The sequence below is a fragment of the Cuculus canorus genome, chromosome 4 (genome assembly GCF_017976375.1).
Source record: "Cuculus canorus isolate bCucCan1 chromosome 4, bCucCan1.pri, whole genome shotgun sequence".
Lineage (NCBI taxonomy): Eukaryota > Metazoa > Chordata > Aves > Cuculiformes > Cuculidae > Cuculus > Cuculus canorus.
Genome location: NC_071404.1, coordinates 73,192,277 through 73,205,157, shown reverse-complemented (window position 1 = coordinate 73,205,157; position 12,881 = coordinate 73,192,277).

Here is a 12,881-nt window from a genome sequence, read left to right as displayed (position 1 = left end):
TGAGAGCAGCACAGAGTTTCCTTTGTGCAAAAAAACTCTTCATTTCATGTGTTTATTTGAAAACAGAACACGTTCCTCAAATGACTAGTCATTGTCTACTAACATTCTTGCAGTAAAAAGCATTGCTTCCCTCTCTGGGGAGCAGGAGCTGCCAGCAGAGCACCTGGAGGAAAGTCTGCAAAGAGTGTGGATGCAGCAATTCTCCTGTCTCTCTGAAAGTCTAGATGTGATTATAATCTGCGGTCCATACTGTAAGCTGGAGAGGACACCTTAACTGGGCACTGGGCAGCCACAAACTCATTAAAACTTCAGGATTTTTTTTTGTCTGCTTGTTTTAATAGCAGTCTTTGTATGTTGCTTTATTATTTTGTCAGGCCTTCCTATGGCTTTTTGTTACTAAGGCAAAAACTGAAGAGGAAACAGTTCCCAAAGGCACATAAGCAAGTCCTTACCTTACGTAGCCAGCAGTGCCTGCTGTCCCATTTTCTTCTCCTTATACTTCCTAATAACCTGGGCTGTTCTGTACACCATGTTTCTCTTACAGGAGGAATTTGACACTGAGGAAAGGACAGACATGTTTGCTGTACTGCCTTAAGCCCCTTGTACTTGTCTTTTTGCTGCTTCGTCATTCCTGTGAGGTCTTATGAGTATTCCCTGTTAGACCAATGGCTCCAGCCAACTGGTCTGATGGGAGTGCTTAGGGACATGGTTTAGGGAGTGTTAGGAGCGGTTGGACTCGATGATCCAGTAGGTCCTTTCCAACCTGGTGATTCTGTGGGAGATGTTCTCATGTCCTTAAGGCATCTTCCTCTACATCTAATTTTTCCTTTAACAGAGAGCCGGCTTCCTTGCATAGGAAGTACCGCTTCTCCCGTGAAGATGTAGAAGCCTCTACAGGCAGCGCTATATCTTTTCTGGGCACTCTGGTGATACAAACAGGCTGGATTGCTGTGAAAACACTACAAGGTAGTAGCCAGAGCTTCTCTAATGAAACATTTCTATTTGTTAACGGCTTCCTGTAGCTTCTTTCACAAGATAGGATTCAAGCTGAAAACAAGGGCACCATTTCCAATGGTTTCACTGTTCAGGTTATGAATGGAAGTTTAACAATATATCAGTTAAATGGCATGGGCGTGACATAAAGTGATTTATATTAAGGAAAATGGAGCACAAACTGGGATAATACACTCTTTTTATAGTACTGGGAATGGGAAGAGAGAATTTAATGTTGTGAGGCATATTATCACATTTGAGCTGCACATATATCCCCCCCCTATAAATCGGCACTGTAGATCAGAAATTGTCCTAAATGGTGAGGTAAAATAGGACCATAGAATGGTTTGGCTTGGAGGGGACCTTAAAGATCATCCAACCCACAGATGATCTTTAAGGCCCCTTCCAACTCAAATACTCCAAGTAGGGAATTTTCTGTTGGTACAGTAGTGGCATAACTCCTTTCCTCATGTGTTTTTCCAGTTCAGCCTTTCTGAGGAAATAAGGGGAGTAGTTAAGTTATTTGTTGTTGTCCTCTGGACATTCTCAGAGCTTGTTAGGGCTTCCTAGTGCATCTGAAAATAGATTGACCTCTGCACTGGCTGCTGACACCAAAACAGATGTCACCGATGATGTTGGTAATCTACTATGTCTGACCTTGTACCAAAGAAGTTTGAGTAGAATTGAGGTGTAGTCTGTTGCCTTCATGACTCGTGATATATCATTGTGCCTGAAGTCTGTCCAGGCAAGTGAGCCTTTTGACTGTACAGGGGCTACTTATGTGGTAAGTGTCCTCTGGGTCAATACCTTGTTGAAGATCTGCGAGGTATTTCTTCAGGCATTCAAACTCTAGGTCCAGAGTTGCCCCCAACACAAAATATTTAACAAGTGATGCTAAACGCTAGATAAAATAAATATTGCATTTCTTGACAAGCAGTTCTTAAAATTTTCTGTATTTTATATTACTGTGATTTCAAACATATGTGATTATAAGATTATCAGATTTCTAAAAATGAGCTTTCTATAAAAATCACACTGGGCCCCTCAGCTGTGTTTTCCTCCATTATTTATAGACAAATTGAAAACAAATGGTTTTCTCTTTCAAAAACAAAAAAGCACAATGAAATGGAAACAGCTGTCAGAATGTGCTTTTCCTCCCAAAGTCGTATGCAATACAAAGTAAATCAGAGATGATTTCCTTTAATCTGAAGTACATTGCCATTTAATGGTGGTTTTAGTGGCAATTCAAGTGGAAGCTGTAGGGAAAAGTGTCAAGACTGCTGCAAGGGGATGTAAATGGTGGTCTGTTTAAAAATAAGTCCCAATTAAATGCCTTCAAGAAGATGAAGAGGGAGTTCTCCTTTCTCTCTCTCTCTTTTTTTTTTTTTTCCCCTTTATTTTCTTTTCTGCAGCTGGGATTTGTTTCTGGGTAACTAGAACTGTTGCTTTGTATTTTGGGCCAGGACATGCAGCCCAAAAAAGTATGAGGCAAAAAGTTTGTTGCCTAAACCCTGCTGAAAGTGCCTTAGTCCTTCCTGCCTCCTTCTCCCCTTTCATAGAATCACAGAATGTTTTGAGTTGGAAGGGACCATAAAGATCATCCAGTTCCAACCTCTTTACCCCTGCCTCAGTGCCAAAGGGTACCAAAACCTACTGGCAGCGCCCTCTTTCATTTCTGCTTCTTCCTGGGACACACTCTGACTAAGCTGATGAGCCTGCTCTTACAAATAAGACCTGCTGCAAGACCAGGTATAGTGTTAGCAACTTAGCATGTCACCTTGTTGAAGCAGAACACTGCCTGTTTTGCTGTATTTTTATCTATCTATGGCAAAATTCAATACAAGAGAGATCAAAGCCGCATCTGTGCAGTATTGTACTGTTCACAGAAGGTGTGAAGACGATTTCTTGGTCGTTAGAAAACAAGATGTAAAGACCTCTAAGGGGATGGTAGATCTGGGGCCACATTCATGCCTGCACATATTGGAGTGAGGTGGCATCTTCCTTTTCCTTCGCATCACAATTTTAATACTGACTGTGTCTAATTAGTAGGTACTAATGCTTGTGGAGAAATGCTAAGCCGGTTCTCTGCTCCTTTGTCTTCTGCCCTTCTGAGCTGGACTAATTAGACAATCAGGTGTCAGTCTCATCTCCCTCATGCATGAACATTCATTTTTCCATTTTTACTTACGCTGGAGCCCTCCAGCCAAGAGAAGGCAGAGGGCAGGCAGCACTCACACAGCTTTCCCAAGTCAGCCTAAAGGCTCCTGCCACAGCAGGGAACAGATGATCATCTGGTATCCACCTGTGGTCTTTTTCAAGGGCTGCAATTAGAACAAGACCTTGGCGGTGCTGCTGAGGTGCTGGATTCAGGCATGTGTTTGAGCCATGCCCTTAACTCATACTTATATGGTGGCTGGGCAATCTATTTCCTTTCCCCGTGTCCTCCTGCATTCCTTCATCACTCCTTTGGTTCCTGCGGGTGAGAAACTTGTCTGTGCTGTCCAGAAGGTAGCCCCAGTATGGACAATGCAGGGCAGGGTGTGGAGTTACTGATGCCTGGGCACGCTGCAGCATACGCATTTTCCCCAGCTCCGACATAACCTGTGTGGTGTAAGGCTTTGCCTCCCTTTGCCCCTTTGAGGAGGGTGTACAAGTGAAAGAAAAGCAACAGAAAAGGGACTGCTGTGGACAGTTAAGGAGTTGGTTCCATTTAAGCAAAATGTGCCTTACTATATTCAAGTGAGAAATTATTAATCTAGGGTCAAAAGTTGAGGATTTTGGCTCGTGAATGGGACCTACATCCCATAAAACGTGTCTGTGAAAGAATTTGGAGCTTGGAGCAGATGGAAGTGCTAATGTAATCCTTGATGCTTGGACAAGGCAGCAGTGAGACCAGCATTGGATCATAGTATATCCTCTGCCTGTCTGTGCTTTTGAGAGGATGTTAAAAGACTGCAGCGAGGAAAGCTTGAGAGCTAGTTTAAAGGCTTGAGTTTTGCATGGAGAGAAAGAGATCAAGGATTCAGTCTATTTAGCTTATCACAAAAAGGTCTGAGGAGCAACTTGATTACAGTGCTTAGGCACCTTTGTGGAGAAGAAATATGTACTAAAGGGCTCTATAATTTAGCAGGATAACTTGCAAGCCTGAACTTGAAGCCAGAAAACTCGGAGCTAGTCATGCATCTTTAGCAGTGAGATTCAATAATCACTATAATAAACTACCAACCAAAGTGATAAATTTCCCAGCTTTTGATGTATTCAGGTCAGGACTGCAGGTCTACTTGGAAGAGGTGCTTAAACCAAGCACAAGCTGCTGGGAGGAGCTGGGGAGGTAACTGCGATTAAAGGGCCTCTTGTAAGGGGTCTTAGGCGGCATGATAGTTCCGTTTAGCTTTAAGCTTCATAAAGCTATGACATAAAGTGATTCTTTTGCCGGGATCGTAATTTCCAATAATACATAGCAGCTTGAACCTGCTGAGTAGATCACCTCACACATAGAACAGATGCAGAGAGCAAGCTATGCCGTCATCCTTAGAAATAACTACACGGCAAAGGCAAGTATTGTATAACTCCTGTACTACAAGGCTGCTGTACTTCTTCCTGGTTTAGGTCCTATTGGAAAAGATGCACTCCAATCTTTTATTTCTTTCCTGACTCCAAATATTCAAACTTTTAATAGCAAACAAAGCTGTCTTTCATTTGTATGCACGTATAGAAAAGGAAACTGCTAGTTTTTATCGGTTATCTTTTATGAAATAAGCGTACAATATAAACCAGGCATACATATAAAATCATTGGTACCAGATAAAATAAGTTGCTTGATTTACTAGTGTCTGTTTGCTTCCAGACAACCTTCTGTGAGCCTGCAAAAAGCAGCAACTGTGCATAAGTTAGTAAATGGTAGTAGAATAGCATTTACAATGGGAGGGGCAAGAAATCACGATGATGAATGAGTCCTTTGACAGTTTAGAATGTCAGTAAATTTTGCAAAGCTGAAACAAGGGCAACAGGAAAAAAAAAATCACCCTATAACCTTTGATTTTTAAGCTAAAGGCTGCCTTGCTTACAGGGTATCTGTTTCTCAGTTGCAGAGGCTTCAGGAAGAGCTAACGGAAAGCCTCCTGTGGGTTCTGTTGTGTTTTGTGTGCTTCATAGTCTCCCCTATTTACCATGCTTCTGCTTCTCTAGTGTCCAGCTTTTCATCCCATGTCCCAAGTGGCACTGTGCATCCACTGTACTTGATCCATAAAAGTCCAGTTTTAGGTGACAATAGGAAGAATTCTGACTTCTTCTTTAATTGTTGTTAATTATAAAAAAGAAAATATATCTCTATTTACTTATTTTAGGTGGCCATTGACTTTTTGACTGCTGCTTTTCAGCAGGAGAGAATCTGCAGCTCTGAACTGATCTCATGTCCGAGCTGTCTCAGAATGGGACGTCCTTCGATGGCAGCAGTTCAGCTACATTTTCACACTGCCTTAGTGAAACGTGCTCATGTTGTCTCCTCATTCTTCCTTTTTTTCATATAGTGTGGAACAGAAATGGGCTCTGGCCTAAAAGCACCATCTCCAGCTACTAAATAATATGCAATAGTTAGTCGTATATGATAACATTTCACTTCATATTTTAGAGGCAGAGGAACTTGAGTAAAAGTGATGAAGGATGTTCAAGCTAATTAATGCTTTGGAGTTAGTTTATGTAATTATAGGCGCCAAGGTAGTGCTAAACTGTTCCTTTAAGAACATTCACCATACTCTGAAATGCTGTCCTGGGTTATTGTTAGAGACAAGCTTATGGACAAAAGGAACTATTGTTTTGATAATGCATGGCAAATCCTATTTTCCTTACAAGAAAAAGGAATCAAAATTAGAATTCAAGTTTTTCAAACCCTTGAGCATGCACAGGCCTGGATACATTTTTATGAGGTTTTTACCTAGTTATTTTCCTGTATGTGTGTATGCCTCTATATAATTTTACTTGCATAAATACTTATTTTACTTATTATTACCTACTAAAATGATAAAGTGAAAAAGAGGCTTGAAATATTTCTGTGGGGCCAAAATATCTGTACTTGTCTAGAAGAAAGATTACAACTTTAACAGAATTAGGTAAATCCTCTTCATTCTCTTTATGCTTTCCCTGTTCTTAAATATTATTTTTATTTTGCAGCCGTCTTTCTTCATCACATCTTACAAACCTTAAAATATTATGTTAAGAACTAGTATCTCTTAACTAGGTGAGGTGCTTTGCCACCCCTTCTGTTTTGTTTTTGAATCTTGCCAGCAAAACCACCCAGTTAATGGTGATGACTAAGAAAAATATCCATTAGAGCAGCGCTACTGTGTGGTATATGCTCTATAGCCATTACTTTCAGAAATCACTTAGTTTAGGGCACTTCCTTGTGCCTTTTCTCTCAAACACACCCTATTAACAATGCACTTTGTCTCAGACTGTATTGCAGCTGATGATAAACAGATGGATCCTGGTCACTGAATGAATATGAGAAAGCCGTTTGAGCTTGGTATGGTTCGTATTCCCATCCAGCTGCCTCAGGCTTCTGTCCTCTTGAAACCCTGCTGAACACTGAAGGCTTCTAATTAGGTTTGGGGGTGAGGGTCTCTTTCTGGCTATATATCTCTTTCTTAAGCAGGTTTTACAAGAAGGAAAATGTACAGTGCTGTCAAAACAGCACTGTCTTCAGAATGACCTGAAAAAAAAGATTTTTTTTTTTTTTGCAGGAAAGCTGTCTCTTTGGGGAAGGGAAAAGGGGGAAGAAAGATGGTGAAAATTGCCAGCATCTCCCATTAAACAGCGCCTGGCATTGAAATGATGTTGTGAGTGAGCAGGGACATAAACCAATATAACAGACTACAGCACAGTGTGGACATGCGTGACATCGGTTGTGCACTGATAAGCGATGATCTCTGGATGTTTGAATTGAGTTTTTCAAAGGTTGTTTGCTTTCATGTTAAAACTTCCTTTTGTGGCAATACGGCCTAATGCTACATTACATATAGCGCCAGTATGGGTACAAGAATTATCTATGTGAAATTAAGTGGTCTGATGTGATTGTAAGTCCACAGAAATAATTTGGAAAAATATTTGTGTGACTGGAATGGAGCCCTAGCACTGTCTAGATGTGTCAAAGCACCTGTCAGCCTCTTGGAGAGATGGTTTTGTCTCCAGTTCTTAGAAAATTATGACAATATTGAAGATATTGGGTATTGAGATATTAGAAAATGGAGTCAGCTGGCAGCATTCTAGTGACCCTTTTGCCTTTCAATTCAGATTTCTCTTCCGCTTCACTTTTGTTTTTAGATCCCGATGGAACTAATGGATGCATAGGTCGACTGGTACTCAGCAGCCAGCCTGTAGACTGTACGTTTTTAAATTTACTTGTGATCTAAGGCTTGAGGCATGCTATAAAACTGGATCTTCCTATGCATGAGTGCCCCTACGTGCCACATGCATGGATACGGCTGGAAAGGATCAGCACAGGGTTAGCTAGGCCTGGTGATGTGCGCAGTGGCACTGAAGAATTAAGCTGGAGGTAAGAAGAAGGGAGGCAGCTCAATACAGCCATGAAAGCATTATGGGCTTGGGGAAGACTGGCTGGAAAGCTGCCTGGCAGAAAAGGATCTGGGGGTGCTGGTTGACATCTGGCTGAATACGAGCCAGCAGTATGCTCAGGTGGCCAAGAAGGCCAGGAGCATCCTGGATTGTGTCAGAAATGATGTGGCCAGTAGGAGTAGGGAGCTGATCCTGCCTCTGTACTCGGCACTAGTGAGGCTTCACCTCAAATCCTGAGCTCATTTCTAGACCTCTCAGTATAAGAAGGACATTGAGGTGCTGGAACATGTCCAGAGGAGGGCAACAAAGCTGGTGAAGGGTCTGGAGCACAAGTGTTATGAGGAACGGCTGTGGGAACTGGGATTATTTAGGCTGGAGAAGAGGAGGCTGAGTGGAGACTTTATTGCTCTCTGCAACTCCTTGCAAGGAGGTTGTAGCGAGCTGGATGTTGGTCTCCCAAGTAATGAGTGATTGGATGAGAGGAAATGTCCTCAAGTAGCACCAGGGGAGGTTTAGACTGGATATTAGGAAAAAATTCTTCACAGAAAGCATTGGCTGCCTAGGGAAGTGATTGAGTCGCCATCCCTGGAGGAGTTTAAAAGGAATGTAGATGTGGTTCTGGGGGACACGGTTTAGTGGTGGATTTGGCAGTGTTAGGTTTACAGTGGGACTCAATCTTAAAGTTGTTGGTTTTTTTTTTCCAACCTAAACGACTCTATGAAAAGCCCTGTGTGCTTGGTTGCAGCTTTGCCTCTCGTGCCGCGAAGGTGCAGGTGGCCGTGGTGTCTAGGGGATGTAGCTGAGGGTCAGAGAGGGCTGCTGCGAGGAGGGGAGCCTCTCTGGCTGGCCCAAAGGGATGGATGATGCCCTGAAACCTGCCTGCGTGTTTCCAGCTGGGTGATGTGACCAAGGGCTTGGTCATTGTTGCTTTGTGGTAAGCTGAGAAGGTTTTATACCTGACTTAGAACAGCCTCATAAGAAGGAGCAGGAAGAGACTGGCTGGGGGCTGCTGGATCATTTCCTATGCTCACAAAGTTGCGGGTTTGGGATGTTTCTGCTTCCAGCTGTGCTGATAACCCTCACCTCCCTGACAGCAAATAAACCCTGTGATTCCCCAAACGTTAGGACATGTCCTGCAATTCAGCCTGAAAACGGGGTCAGTCAACTGTCAGTAAGTGACCCATTTTCCCAGCTGCTGCCTCGCAGCTAAGCACGCTCAGCAGCTTTGCGTTTGAACTGCGAGTGCTGATGTGTGAGAAGAAAATAGGAGCTTTAGTGAAGCTGTGTTTAGCCAGGGAATCTTCTATCTTGGTCAGTAGTATTTGAGAATGAAAAGAAGGCTGAGGTGGGTACTAAAAAATCACCACAAAATCACAAAAAACTAGTTCTGGAATAAACCTGTGCTTTTCAAGAGGTTTTGCTGACTGTAGGGACCACCGCAGTTTAGATAAATCTAGATTTAGAGGGCCATTTTTAAAGTATCCAAGACTGAAACTAGGGCAAGGAGGGAGTAAGCGGTTGTTTAAAAGGAGGTTCTTGCAATTTCCGTGATAGATGGCTGTTTGATCCATTTTCGCTTTACCTTATGTGGATTGTAAATTTGCTGGAGGCTGATATATTTGTGCATAAAGAAATTCCATCTCAACAGAACGTGTTCATTCTGCATACAGTAAGGAATACCTGTTTTTTTCCACGCAGCCTTTCCCTTTTCTCTGCTACAACCTGTTGTTCTCTCAAATAACCCCCAGGCCATTGTTTTTGTGCTGTTTTCACCAGTGTCTCCTGACGTGGTTTTGGAAAGTGACAGGACAGCCTTAAAAAACATTTCTCACCTTAAAGGTGGTATGATTCCACTATAGGCATTGGGACTGAACACTTCCAAGCACAGGCTAAATAGATCGTGTATTTTTACTGAACCAGTAGAAATAATTGTAAAGGCCTTCTTGGAGTGTATTTTGTACGTGTGTTCAAATAATTTCCACTATTTTTCAGCACTTTAAGATTGGGCTACTGAAATTAAAAATTTATACTCGAGATCTTTTTAAAGGTGTGAGAAATCTGTTTAATCTTTCCCCTTATTGATGAAAGGTATTAATATAGTTATATTTATACAAAATATATCAATATATTTATAAATTTCATGCAAGTCTCCGAATTTTGTTCTCTTTCTTACATAGCGGTACTTCTACATTGCACTCTTGTGTGTTACAGTCATCTCAATAGCTCCCTTTTACTTTGGGAGTGAAAAAAATCACCTGTGCATCTTGCACCCACTCTTGGAATAATAAAACCTCTATACTCCAGTGAATACTTATCTTTAAGCATTGACACTGAACCCCTCAGATGGGGCTGTGCAGAGAGTTTAAAAGGATGCCCTGCGTCAGTTAATCATAGCTAATATGGAGCTCAGAAGGAAGAGGAACTGATTTTATGACTGTAAGTGGAAGAAGGACAAAATAAACAGGGTGTCATATGCAGGGGAGCCAAAGGCTTTTGGTGTTGTCACAGGAAATGGGCTGTATGCATCATGAGGGGCACCCTAACCGCTCTTGGGGCTTTCAGAAATGTATTTAGGTCATTGACACTTTGAAAGCATTATATGTTTTGAGCCCAGGGGCTGTAACAAAGGCATGTGAACTCAGAGTGAAGGCTAGCATCCATCCGTGGCTGGTCTTATTGTATCCACAGGAATTTCAGATCAATGAAGGATGTTAGCAATTATGTGCTGAAATAACTAAGTACAATGGGATGAGGTAAGGAAAGGGCTTCAGCCTTGAATTTGAATTTCTTTTGCTTTTTGTCAGTTTGAGCCAACATCCCTTGCAACGCTTCGTGCATCTCTGGGGCTGTCCTATATTGTTCAGTTCAGGAAGTCTGAGAGACGCAAATTCAGCAGCAAGTGTTTAAGTTGCACGTGTGGATGTGATCTTTTTCCTGATGCAATCCACTCACTTCATGGGGTGGTTTCACTGCTAGGCTTGTGAAGGTATTTTATGGACGTGATGCTGGTTTCTCTCTTCTGGCACAAAATACTTCTTTAGCAAATAGTGTCCTGTGTTTTAAGACTGAGAAGTAAACCATTGTATTGTTTGACTTCCTGCAAAACTCCAACCTCCAGCATGCTGTGAAGAAAGTCCAGTGCGATGCCTCATGTTCTACTTGTTTGCAGTGGTTCTTTCTGCTTGTAATTCCCAAAGGGCCAAACCAAGAGCTTTATACCTGACGCCCGTGTCCAGGCCACTGGGCAGGCTGAAGCAAGGAGGAGGAATTCTTTTGAAGGTGTGGAGAGACTGCGGAGCTGCTCCCCAGAAGCTGACTTGAGTCCACGTGGTGGATGCAGCTTCCTGGGGTCCTCTCGCTTACTCCGTGAAAGGGATCTGATTCCCACTTCTCCCTGCAGCACAACTACATCTGTTCCACTACAGTGCAGCCTTCTCCCACTGCAGAGCAGTGGGCTGAGCCTGGCTCTAATCTAGCTTAGAATGACAGACACTCACAGAAAACCCCATTACAAACTTCCTTTCTTAAAAGCCAAAACACATGTTAGGAGAACCTAGAGTCTGTGACTTCCAGTTAGGACAGTTAATCAAAACTTTTGCCATGTATTGTGCGTGCTCCTTCATGGTTTGTGCAATTCTTCTAAACATCTGCAGAACAGCATGGCTTGGATAGGTTTCTGTTCCTACTCTGAGCCTTCACTGGCTCTTGAGAATGAGTGAAGAGGAGCCAGGCAACATAAAGAGCAGACAATCAAAGCTTTTGACTCTTAGATCCTTGCAGATGGGCCTTCTGAAGAAATGACTAACAACTGTTGCCAGATCAGCAAGTAGCAACCACAAGGCACCTGTATTTATTTAACTTTCATTTTGTCAGATAACTTGTCTTTATGCTCTTGCAGTTTTAACCATGGATTATAAGTCATGAAGCTTCTTTCTGATCTCCTTAGCACAAGTGTAAAATGAGTCACTTGAGATTGGTTGTTGATAAGAGTTTTACTGGAAAAGCAGTATAAGCAAAGGTGAGATCAGGATGAGGTGCAGATGATGAGTCCAGCCTCTAGTTTGTTTGAAACATCTTTATTGTCAGCCTCCATAGTGAAGTCTTCTAAGGGCGCTTATGAGATGGAGGAAAGTTGTTTGGTGTTTTGTTTTTGTTTTTTTTTTTATAATAGTGACAGCCTTTGGTTATTGTTAAAAAAATAAATAAAACCCAATGACCTCATTTTTATCTTCTGAATTGCTATGCATCTTGTGAATTTGACTGTGAGAAAGGAGACTATCTACAGCCAGGCCCCCCAGCTACTTCAGGCAGCCCTGGGCAAGACTCTAGGTAAAGGGCAGCCAGATTTCCTGACCTTGCAGCCTGCTTGCCAATGCCAAGATGTTGCCAGATGCCTCAGGCTACAAACCTTGCACCTCAGAGTCCACGTTCCAGGAATTGCTTGCAGGTGGTGTTGCCAGCAGCTCCACAGGAGCTTCATTGCTGCAACCATTCTGACAAGGAACAAAGCTGCATATGTGGCTGTGTCCCAGAATGAACTAGTGGCCTTGGCTTAAGTAGCTCCAGCTGTCTTACTGCCTTTCATGGGCGCAGGCTCCAATTGCCCAGTGGCCCCTGTGCCAATCTAACCGTACTGCCAAATGCCTCGGTGTAGCCCTGGCACACGAAGTACGCTGTTTGCTCATGGCCCATATGAGGCTTGCCTTATTCTTGCCCGTTGCCTTTCATTCCTTGGAGGAAAATATCCAAAATGTGGAATGCTGAATATTGGCTTCTATCAGAACAAGTTAGAATGAACTTTGTGGCTCTGATCGCTGCTGCTTTCAGGCGCTGAGAAAGGGTGGAAGGTGAGTACTTGACCATTCCTGGAAAGCAGTCAGCTTCTCTGTTCCTGGAGTCAGATATCTGAACAATGGTAAATGCCCAATCTGTAATTAGTTCAGTATGTATCTTTCTGTGGTTTTATAGCTGACGCTTTACCTGTGTGCTTTTTGGTCACTAGTGGCTTTTGTTCACCAAATAACATCCTGCTCACGAATGTGATATGGCTTATTGACACAGGATAAAATAACAAACTGAACCTACTCAAGTATTAGGAGCAACATTGATGCACTACTATGAGACTTGGCCTATGTTTTTTAGTAACTTCGTGGTTTTTGGGAATTATATGATTTCAGGTCAAAATGACCAAATATATTCTCTTATTGACAGAAGAAACTAATTAGAATGCAGGCTTCTGCTGTAATAAATTTGATATTTCTTCTTTTCTTTGTATATCTACCACAAGATCTGATAGTTTGGAAAGCCTTTTATGTAAC